Source organism: Centrocercus urophasianus, unplaced genomic scaffold, assembly GCF_019232065.1.
Source record: "Centrocercus urophasianus isolate 14NV4802_14NV808 unplaced genomic scaffold, USGS_Curo_1.0 seq_21, whole genome shotgun sequence".
Classification (NCBI taxonomy): domain Eukaryota; kingdom Metazoa; phylum Chordata; class Aves; order Galliformes; family Phasianidae; genus Centrocercus; species Centrocercus urophasianus.
The window spans coordinates 18,381,394-18,393,396 of NW_024884767.1; positions in this window are offsets into that span (position 1 = coordinate 18,381,394).

Below are 12,003 nucleotides of genomic sequence, written 5' to 3' on the forward strand. Positions count from 1 at the left end.
CTTCTTAACATTTACGTTAGAAATGAAAAAAAATCTGATTTTAGAATATGTATATATGGATAAAATTATTAATTAAAAGCATGTAATAACTTTAAAATTCAATGCAGATATTTTCCAGGCTTCTACCCAGCAAAGCATTTGTTACATGAAATGTAATAAATCATGTTACATGAAATTTACAGGCAAATTCAAGTGTGTGTCTAAGAGTTTTCCAGGACCAAGTATATATAATTTATCTCTTTAACTAAATCTGAAAGCTCATTATTTCAAATACACTTGAATTTGAGTGCTGTGCATGTATAGTACACTTAACGTGTTTTTATCGACAAGATCCCTTCTAGCATCCTACTGGCTCTACTTCATAAACTTCATATGCTGCATTAGATGTCTAATCTGATAACAATTTACATATTACTTAGATAAGGATAAATCTGTCCTTATGGCTGTGTAACTTTGAAGTCTTTTTGTTTACTCTGATAATCTTCAGATGATAATTTCAAAATCTTTTCTACCCACAGCCTGACATCTCATCAAATGCTTGTGTATAAAAGCTCCCGTATGGATAGTGAAAGTGTGAACATTTAATAAATGTAAAAAAGCTGAGCGAGATCTTCAAACATCAGTTCTGGGTTGCATTTAATTCCGATGAAGTTGCCTGGGTTCAGGTTTCCATTATATTCACTGGAAAGATACCTGGAACAATGACAAGCAGGATGCTCAACTGGGTCTTTTATACACTCCCCTATCTTCCATCCCAAATACATGCCAGAAGCAACACAAGCTATAATAAACTGATATATTCATGTGCCTTACCAGCTCTGTCTGCTCTGAATCTTGCCATGGGTAGCATTTTCTCTTGATATTCTAAATTAAGCTTGAAATAAGGCAGACCAATGTATAAGATTAGCATTTGAAATATTTTGTCCCTGTGCCCTGCTCAAGAGATGAAGTCAGCCTGGGGAGTATAAATACATCATGTGCCTGAAGGCTGGTAAAAGGAGAACTAGAGGTATGATAGATAAACCCCATGCCATTTCATACAGGATTTAAAACTAGAATGTTTTCAGTATATTTCTTTGAAATTTTACCCTTCTATTTGTGATATTTATGTTTTAATGAAATAGTACAGTAAGGAGAAAGCATCCATATTAAACAAGGAAAATACATTTAGAAGCAGAATATGCAGCATCCATCCACGCTCTGTGGCAAAGTGCCCACTGACATAACATTTAGTTTGCACAGTTAACTGTATCACAGACAGCAAATATGGAACACATGCATTTTCATGGAGCTCTTGGCTGAAGCTTCATACAGAAGAGCAATCTTTAAAGTAAATGTGCAAAGACAAATTAAACAGAAGAAAAAAAATGTGCTTCTTTGGCTCTGAACCAAAACTCTGCAAGAGCCAAGAACAGTCTGAGAGCCAATTTCATACTAATAGACTAAAGCTAGTAAAGTATGATATTTTAGAAAGGATTTTTAGTAGAAGTACTTTTTCATATCTCAGTGGTTTGTAAGATAAGTTTTATTTATCCTCATTTCACTGACAGTGGAAATGAAGGTGACAAAGCCGCTCATCCTAGGACAAGTTCTTCTAATTTTTTTTCTCCAAGGCTCCCATGCTAACTGTCCATATGCTCTAGCATGCAAAGTTTTGGTCAGAATTAAGATGCTTAGTCTCCCGGGCATTACTTAAAATTCAGTACATTTCTGTGCTGAATTCTCTATTTTTCATTAAAGGCAATTCATGTCAGGAGTGTATTACCACGCCAGCTATGGCAGACAGCTGTAAACCACCCATCTGGCATATGATAATAATGATCCTGATACCTATTCAGTGCATTTCATGGAGCCCTCTGGAAATCAGATACACTACAGGAGTAAATTAGGCAGGAAGAAGGATCTGAGAACACAGCTGTCTGTAACTGCCTGCAGTATTTGCAGAAACAATGAAGGATGAGCAATGATGAGCAAGTCATGAGTCCCTCCTTCACCAATCATCCGTCAGTGATCAGAGGAAGAAACAGCATGGAGGACAGGCCAGATCTACTCTTAGAAAGCCATATAACATGCATGTGAGGCTTCTATTTTACCTCAGGCATGCAGATGTGAATTTATGTAGCCTGGTTGCTGCATAAATGATCTGTTACAGTTTCTGGCAGTTGCATCCTTCAGGTTGAAATTCATCCTTCCTGTCCTTTCTTATCCGATTCTAGAACAGAAAGGGGAAGTACCTCCCAAGTAATTCTATCTTCTTTCTTCTTGGTATGTTCATGAAGCACCTGCTGAAATGAAGGCATAACTGCTAAACACCCATTTCGCAAAGCAAACAGAAAAGAAGTTACTAAATCAGAAGCTCTGTGGTAAAATGCTGAAGATCTTGGGAGGTAATATCTGATATTTCAAAGCTGCAGAGCTGTCATGATTTGGACAACTGCACATAAAAAAAAAGCTGTGAAAAGATAACTCATTTTTTCTCATGTGGTTCTTGATTAATGTCCATAATTATTCATTAGTGTACTGTTGCAATAGTGACTACTTCAAGGGCTCTTGACAGAGAAATCCAGCAGATGGTGAGGAGATGCCCACCTGCTCAGTAGAATCCATTAGGAACATAATGTGTTGCTTCTATAAGGACTTCCCTTCAAACAGACAGAAATCATTTGCTAATTTATAGCCTTTTATCATTCCTCTTTGAGTGCATGCTCTGCATCTTTCAACGGGCTCAAATTATTACAGTATAAAATATTTCCTTTCCTTTCTATGCTGATATTACAACAAGCAAGGTGACCAAAGAATAAGAATACTCCTGGGCTAATGTCATAGCTTTAGAGTGGGAGTTTGATACCTAAACTTCATTCTGTGTTTTAAGTAGAGACATCCATCATGGTTACTACAGCTTCTTGTTGGGAAAGCATTCCGAAGTTCAGAATAAACTTCCTTGCTGAGAACCAAAAGAGGTGCCAGCAGATAATTCATCATAATTTTGAGGAGCGACCGAAGGAACTGGGGCTGTTTAGTATGGGGGAGAGGAGGCTGTGGGGAGACCTCATTGCTCTCTTCCAATGTCTGACAGGTGCTTACAGTGAGAGCAGGGTTGGTCTCTTCCCACTGGTGACAGGTGGCAGGATGAGGGGAAATGGCCTCAAGTTGTGCCACGGGAGATTTAGGTTGGTAGGAAAAAATTCTTTACAGCAGCACTGGAGTAGGCTGCCCAGGAAGGTGGTTGTTTAAAAACTTTTTGAATGTGGTATTCAGGGACTTGATTCAGTGGAGGGCTGTTAGGGTACTATGGTTAGGCTGCGGTTGGACTTGATGATCTTTAAGGTCTTTTCCAACCTGAGCAATTTTATGGTTCTATAGTTCTATATTTTTTTCCCAAATATATGAATATTTAAAGTTCCAATGTCTATAATAAAATAATTATTGGTAAAACAAAATCAATATAACGAAAAGATCATTCATTTAATGAGGTTTTACTTTAATCACTTGAAAATGTAGGAAATAACAGATATTAAAATATCTTTAAATGTATAACTTTATATATAACTTCAATATGCATTTAAATAACTTTATATATAACTTTAATATACGTTTAAATAACTTTAAGTGTATTCACATTGATAGTGTCTTCACTGACATTAGCGGTCCCCAGTTACACCATAGGAAGTTTAGATTGGATGTTAGGAGAATTTCTTCACAGAGAGAGTGATCAAGGATTGGAACAGGCTGCCCAGGGAAATGGTGGAGTCCCCAGCCCTGGAAGGCATTTAAGAGATTTGTGGAGGTGGAACTAAGAGATTTGTTTTAGTGATGGGACTTGGTAGGTCAGACTGGTGATTGGATTTGTTTTGAATGTTTTTTCTAACCTAGATGATTCTATGACTCCACCACTAGGTTTATTTACAGATGTAAAAATTATTACGAAAAGTAAGAGGTATTCTCATGTAGAATGTACATGTATGTTTCTTTTCTGACTCGGACTGACAAGACTGGGAGAGTTCTTTTCCTACATTCCTCCAGGAGTATAATTTTTAGCTCTTATTCTTATCTCTGCTCTCCTCAGGAAATTTTCTTTGAGGAATGAATCAAAATTATAACAAGATACTGCATAAGAAAGTGCCACTAAGGTTGTGTTCAGCTTCTCTTTCTGCAGGCATTGTGCTTCATGTAAGTGCAGAGATTATGCTGATAACATCTACTATCATTGGTTTACAAGTCAAATGTAAAGGGCTTCAGATCAAAGTTTTTGTTGTGTCCGGTAGGAATTGTAAGCTGCCAGGAGCCTGCTTCAGTGATTCTCTGACCACTGACATCTTTCAGGAAAAATCCATCCTTTGCAGAAGCTTGGAAATTACTGTGTATGCATAAACTGCGGGTTGTTCCCGAGGGATCATTTATCACCTGAAAGCTGACACCTGAGGGGTAGCAAAATGTAGGATATGACAAAGCCACCTGCTATGTTCTAGCACAGTTGACTTATTTGAAGAGGCTTTTACAACCAATTATCAAACATTCTGATTATCCTAGCTCCAAAATTTCCTGCTGTTGTTGAGAACAGAATTCAAGGACCTTTGGAGCTGGAAATGATAATAAATGTTTTTAGATATTTTTCATAATATTTTCCTGGTTGCCCTTCATGTGTTTTTTTTTGTTTGTTTGTTTTTGTTTTTGTTTTTAATTTTTTAATTTTTTAATAGCTGATATGGCACTGAGTTTTTGGTTTAGGATGAGAATAGTTGATAACACTAACTACAACTCATGTTATAGTTTTTGTTGAGTAATAGTTGCAGAAAGGCAAGAATGTTTCTGTTTCTCATGTTGCCTTGCCAGTGGGGAGTAGGAAGTGCACAAGAAACTGGGAGAAGTAAGAACCAGGACATCTGACCCACACTGGCCAAAGGGATGTTGCATGCCATGTGGTGTCACAGTCAGCAATAAAAACTGGGGTAAAGGAGAAAGGGAGAGACACAGTCAGAGGAATAGTGTTTGTCTTCCCATGTGACCATTCATTGTTACAAGCTCTGCTTTCCTGAAATGTCTGCTTTCCTGGAGGACTACTTTCCTGGCTGAGCATCTACTTGCCTTCTAAGTTCTCTCTGTGTTGTTCTGTTTTATATGTATAATCTGATCTTTTTACATCTCTTCAGTTGCTTCCTAATATAAGAATTACTAGCTTAGTAGAGGTTAATCTCAGTTTCTGAGGTGTTGTCCCCTGCATTTTTTTCTTTAGGAGTTAATTTATGCTTCAGAAACCCAGAGCATCCCTGAAGAAGGTGAGAGTTGTTGCAAAAATAATGTTGGATTGTGGCTTGGATAGTTCATTAAAATTCAGTGAAATGACCAGCTGAAAGCAAAATGCTGCATCAAAGTTTCAGACTTGAAATAGCTTCAGTGGTCCTGTGGACCAAGGTGCTGTATTTATATACTATATGCAGAGTAAAGTTTAGCTGTACTAATTGTGCCATGAAAAGATAATCCTGCTAAAATTAAACAATCAAAGAAGATAGGTGAGATGTGACTTTATGTAGTAAACAGTGATTGAGGAAAGAAGAGAAAACAGCAGGACTCTGCATGAAGCAAATTAATTCATGCTGGAGTTTCACGCTCCTGAAGAAATTAAATTGCCCACTTCCTAATCAGTACAGCTCCCTGCCATTTCAATTCTTTTTTTCATATTTCCTCTCTCATACTTAGCATAATTTGTTCTGTATGAACATCCCCTAATTTATACTTTTACGATATTTTAGATATTTTTATTTTTCAATTATTCTACGAGAGTCTTTGAATTACTTTAAGAAAATTGCCACAGAGATGTGACCATTCCTTATTCTTGCTCTTGGAAACAAAACTTAACTTTTGGATCTTGCTTTCTTTATTTCTTTTCTTTAGTTTCCATGAAGGTGAGGTATGCCACTATGCCATTTGGGATGCAGTGACATAAATATGCTCTGTGGGATACACATAAAGTGCATCATACAGTACTTGAAAAGAAAATGAAGACAATCGGCTTTTAAACTACAGAACTAAGACACCACAAGGACAGAATTTTAAGAGTAAAATCATAGGAAATTGGAAGCTGGAAGATCACTTCCAGATCTTGAATTAGCAACTCATTAATACAAAATTATTATGATTGGAGTAGTGAAGTATTGTTTTCCCTCATACAGCTGAGTCTCTAAATCTGGCATCATGAGTGTCATCCACTCTCCGAGATGCTAGCAGCAACAGCAGAGAAAATATAAATACCCATTATGTGCTGTAGAGGAAGTCTGAGATAAATCAGAGCGTTTTGGAGATGACATCAGTATTAGACTGCAAGCTAAAATGCAGACTTTGTACTTTACCTGGTTCTTTCAGCTTTCTTTGTTAGATATTCTTAAAATAAACCTGTTATACTTGCATACAATTTTACTGCACAAACGGTTATGACAGTTACTTGTTTTTCATAATCTAAAACCTCTGTTGAACAAGATGATACACTGATGGAACAGAAAATTGAAAGAAAAAGAGGTGGTTTTACCAGAACCTCTCATTCTCCAAAATCAGGCCCAGATAAGGAAAAGCATTTAACTAATGGCTAAGTATAAACATGTGATTCAGTTTGTGCTTTTTCAATCACGAATCAGCTTAAGCATGTACTTAATGTATTTTGATGAGCTGAGGCCACAGTTCTGCTCATGAGCTTTAACCTCTGTGCTGTTCTGAGGATAGGAACACAGGCCACATGTGGCACAACTGGCATATACTCTGAAATTTCCATTATTTCAAATGGATGTCATTTTTAGTTGATACTTCATGAGAAGCACTCATCAGATTTATGTCTGTGAATATGAACCCTAGCATGATCTGGCCTTGAGCCCAGACACTAAGCTTCGGCTTAAAAACTGATTCTGATCTGACTCTGAACACCTTATTATCTCATTGTTGATGCTACAGTATGGAACATGAATTATCATTTAGCCCAGAGACCTACATTGTAGAGTGTCACTGGGATATGGAATAGAGAAGAATTGGTCCTTGGGATTTTCATGCTTGCATCTATCCCCTCCACTACATATCCTTTAGCATTTTGTATTTCTGTTTTAAGGCTTGGCGTCCTCAATAAGCCTGAAAAGGTTTTAAAAAAACAACAGTAAAATTTTGATTCTGCTGATAGCTGTATCTGAAGATTCTAGAGATCTATTCAAATTATTGCTAATATATATAGCTTTATAAATGCTGCCATAGTGTTTGCAGTTTATTTTAAAATTAATTACCTCAAGCCTTCTCCTCATGTAAGACTCCATAGTTTCTTAAATTTTCCTTACCTGGCAGAATTGCCTTCACCTTTATTTTTCATCTTTCTGCACAGGAATGTATGGCATTTTAAATTTGCATTCCAGACCCTACTTTCCTCATCTGACAGGATAACACATGGACAGCTCCAAAACTCTGCATTTCCTTTACTTGTGACATGCTGAGTGTAATTTTAGGTAGTGCATCCTTCTACTCTGACAAGGAAAAGACTAAAAGGACCAGAAGATAAAGTTGGTATTTAACACAGTCACAAGGAGTTGACGGTGATCACTGAAGCCTTCCAGTTTCAGCTCATTTCCAAGTGAGTGAGATACATGGCTCTTTCATTCAGTCCATGCTGCACATTCTCACTGTATGTATAGATAGAATTTTGTAGCTCATGGACATCCCAAAGAAGATAAGAAAAATACTACTAGCAAATGAGATGAAAAATTAAGATACTGAGCTGAAATTAAAGAAATGGAACTCATGAAGTCTTTGTTACGAAACTTTATTCTTTTCATTCTTGAAACCTAACGTTGACTAGACTGATCAGGTCAAGCTGTTTAGCCACCACTCCTGTTTCTAGCAGTGAATTATCAGAAGCTTAAGGAGAAAGAGTAGAACAGAGCAGGCAATGAGTAATCATTATGCCCACTAAAACATATAGCAGCTGAAATTTTTGAACAAGGGTCCTCCACTGGGTGGTTATTTTACAGCTTTTGACAGATCTTCTTCCATGAATTTGTCTAATCCCTTAGAGAACTTGCAAATACTTTATCCAGTTAGTTTCTCTATCAGTATTCCCCCCCTTTTCTTTTCCATCATCAATAAAATACAACAGGGGCATTTTATTTGGGTTATTTCTTTATGTAGGAGCAAGTCTGCCTGTTTCTTGGGCTTAGAACAAACAATGTCTCTAACGGAATAGATTGGTATTTTCTTTTGGAACTAATATATTCTGTATGATAACACATGAGTGACCAAACATAAAAATATCATGAAGTTTTTGCAGATCAAGGAATGAGCTGCTCTGAATGCCCATGACCATGGATGATGGATAAAAAAACATGTCTTTAAAACACAGATCCTACTCATTCTGTGAGAAGGGCCTTAATCCTTTCATGGGTGCAATTTCTTATTAGCTCAAGTGGTACAAGTGTTGACTCATTACAAGTGCTTGTAGTGCCCTCTGCCAAAACACTTCCAGCAAGAGTGAGAACCTTCATCTTAGGTGTAACAGCCCAAATAGTCTCCTTTGGAACATAGTGCTTTTACATAAACTAATTATGAATTCCAGACTTGTTATGCCAGTGAGATAAATAATGCTATACACTTTAGTGCAATAATTCAAGATCTCTGGATGAAACATTGCCTCCCTCTGACAAAGTAATATATAGCTTACTTGTGCACTGTTTTTCTATTCTCTATGTTGCACATATACGCCTGCCTGAGTAGAATAACGCAGTTGATGAGCATATATTGCCAGTTGCATATTGGATAAGGCAGGAATTTTATGAGCTTGGCGAGTGCTACTTATTCATTTAATTTAACAGTCTATTGACCTGTTCATGCCATTTCTTTCAGGTTTAGCACCCAATCATAGCACTGAAGAAGATAATTGAAGTGCCCCAGATGTTTCACAGTGAGCCAAGTTTACAAAATAGTAAGAGCATACTTAGCTTCTACATTATTTATTTATTTATTTATTATTTACTACATTATTATTAATTGTGTGCTAGATTCTGCATGGTTCTCCATAATAAATATTCATTTCACCAAATATAAAGAAATGCATGTTCTATTTCAGTGATCCAAAAATACAATTGAACATTGTCATACCATCTGTCTTTGCAGCATTTTGACCTGACTTCCAACAATTATTGCCCAGAAATACTTGGATTATCCTGTGAAAACACTTTATATCACTAGCCATTTTTAACAGTGTTCCAGAAAAAAAAAAAAAAATAAAAAAAAAAAAAAAAAAATTGGCCAGCTGCAGAGATTGAAAGTGTTTCAGATGCAGTGCATAGACCTTAGGAAAATCAGGAGAGGGAGCATATTTCTTGGGTTAATTGTAAGTATTCTGGCTGATTAAGAAACATTATCCGAAACACTCGCACTGACTCATGGTTCAAAGTGCACTGTTGTGTAGAGAAATATAGCATTATAAGGAAGTCTCTGTTTTTGGGGAGGTATTTTTATAAGGTTCATAACATTTGATCATCTTCTGTGAATAATAAAATAATTTCTGAAGAAAGGTCTGCTGCTGCAGATATCTCTATATAAAAAGTCTAAAAGAGGGAGAAATACGAATCTTTGATTTGATTTTAAAAAATCATGTATTTTCCACAAAACATACATCACTGAAGATTACATTAGATTTTCAGGAAATATCCCACAGTATTTTCAGTAAAGACAGGTATCTGTTCAAAAGCATCAAACTGATAATAAAAAATGTTATGGTTTATATTTCCGTTGTAATATTTTTCACTACTTTCTTTGTTTTTGATTGAAAGCACCTTCATTTTTGAAATTTTACAGTTATACCAAGGGATATGGCAATAGCATGTTATATCCCTGGAGTGGCTACGTTTTAGAAGAGAGTAAGCAAACCTTGAATTACACACATTACCTCCAGTCATAGGAAAGATAAAAAATAGGCAAAGCTATTATTACTGGTTCTTTGATGCGAGCCTTTCCTGGATAATATGCTATTGTTGCTGTAAAGTAGATCTCCAGAAAAATGTACTTAGAAAATGCTTTTTCTTTTATTTGGTTTTGAACATGCTCATTCTTGAACTAGAATGAATCACTGATGCTCATGTTTCGCCTCTTAGTCATCTGATGGGTTAATTCCTTTGTTGCAGACAATAAAATACCTAACATTTCTAGGAAATCAGAAGAAAAAATGAATTCTATTTTAAAATATCTGGGCTAATTTTACAGTAACTTGGCTTCATGCGTTGGTGTAGCTTTATAGTGAACATCTTAGGAGTTTAACTTCAAAAACCACCACACAAAAAACAACAAAACAGTGTATCAATGTATGCTATGCAGTTTTAATCAGCAATTCTGGAGAATTGCACTCACTTTGGAACAGGAAAAAGGTAGAAAATTTGAGGATTAAGTTAGCCAGAAGAACCCCAGACTCTCTTGAATTCTTAAAGGCCACAGTACTCTCAGTAAGAGAGGATTTATTGGGCTTAATGTTGCTTACAACAGCCATGAAAATGTACATCAGGAGCGAGTGATGGATGTTTAGTTTCTGAGATCCAACTTTATCACTGTGTTATGCAGCCCAACTCTTTATCTCAATTAAAAATCATTCTTGTTGGTGTGTGTGTGCCATCTAATGTCACTGAGATATTTCCTTCTCAAGCGACTGTCATGGCAAATGGCACCCTTATTCATAATCTGATAGTAAAAGAACAGGTGCCTAAGTTACCTTCTTTGCTGTCTAAACATCTTTGTTCAAATCACAAGAATGTGTGATCTTGCTAGGGAAAATGAAATCAATTATGCTACTGTGATGCTTATATAGCAATGCTTGCAGAGTAATTAAAAAAAAAAAAAAGAAAAGCAGTGGTTGTCTGCATTTTTGGTATAGTAAAACCTGAATGAAATTTCAATTTTGACTCATGAAGATGGTTTGAATTGGAAGGTATTTAATGATGATATTGTTCCAATGGTCCTGACATGAGCAGGGACACCTCCCTCTAGACCGGGTCGCTTGAAGCTCCATCCAGCCTGGCCTTGAACATCTCTAAGGATGCAGCATCCTCAGCTTTTCTGGGCAACTTGTTCTAGTGCCTCATCACTCTGTGAAAAATTTCTTCCTTATATCTAATCAGAACCTACTTGCATTTTCTTTTTTCTTAGATTTAAAGTTGACCAATCAATACACTTTCTGATATCAATTCTCTCCCCATCTCTCCTGTAAGCACCCTATAAGTATAGGAAAGCCACTCTAAGTTCTCCCTGTAGCCTTCCCTAAAGTTATCCTTCTCTGCTGCAAGTCCGAGGTAGTGAAGATGGGTCTTTACTGCTGTAGGGGAACCAACTGAATACTTCCAAATGGTGCAAGCAGATAACATTTCTGTCCTGGAGTTAGAGCAAAAGGACCCAAGCTTGTCCACTCTTACCTTGCAAGTAACAGTATAAAGGAGGAGGAACATACGAGGCAGACAGTCATAGAATCATAGAATCACAAGGTTGGAAATGACCTGTAAGATCATCTAGACCAACCATTCTCCCAGTACCCTTGCTACCACAAACTAAACCATATCCCATATCTCCTCATCCAAGCACCTCTAGAACACTGCCAGGGACGGTGACTCAATCACCTCCCTGGGCAGCCATTCCAGTGCTGAGTACAGGGGGATGATTACCTCTGCGCTCCCGCTGGCTACACTACTTCTAATGCAGGCCAGGATGCCGTTTGCCCTGGGCACACTGTCGGCTCATGTTCAGAAGTGTTCATAGTGCTTTTCCTAAAGAAATTTCTGGAGTACAATCAGAACTGCTGCTTCTTAAAAGGAATGCTCTGCTTCCCTTCTTTGTGGTCTTCTACCAGTCTTAACCTCACCTTCAGCAGCAGCTGAAAAAACTGGTGTTTTCCTACTGCAGTTAATCTGCTGCCTGACTTTGCTTCTGCTCAGAACTGGTCCTGTTTGCTTGTAAAATATTTTCATTTTCCCATCCTTCCAACATTCCCAAAAGGTC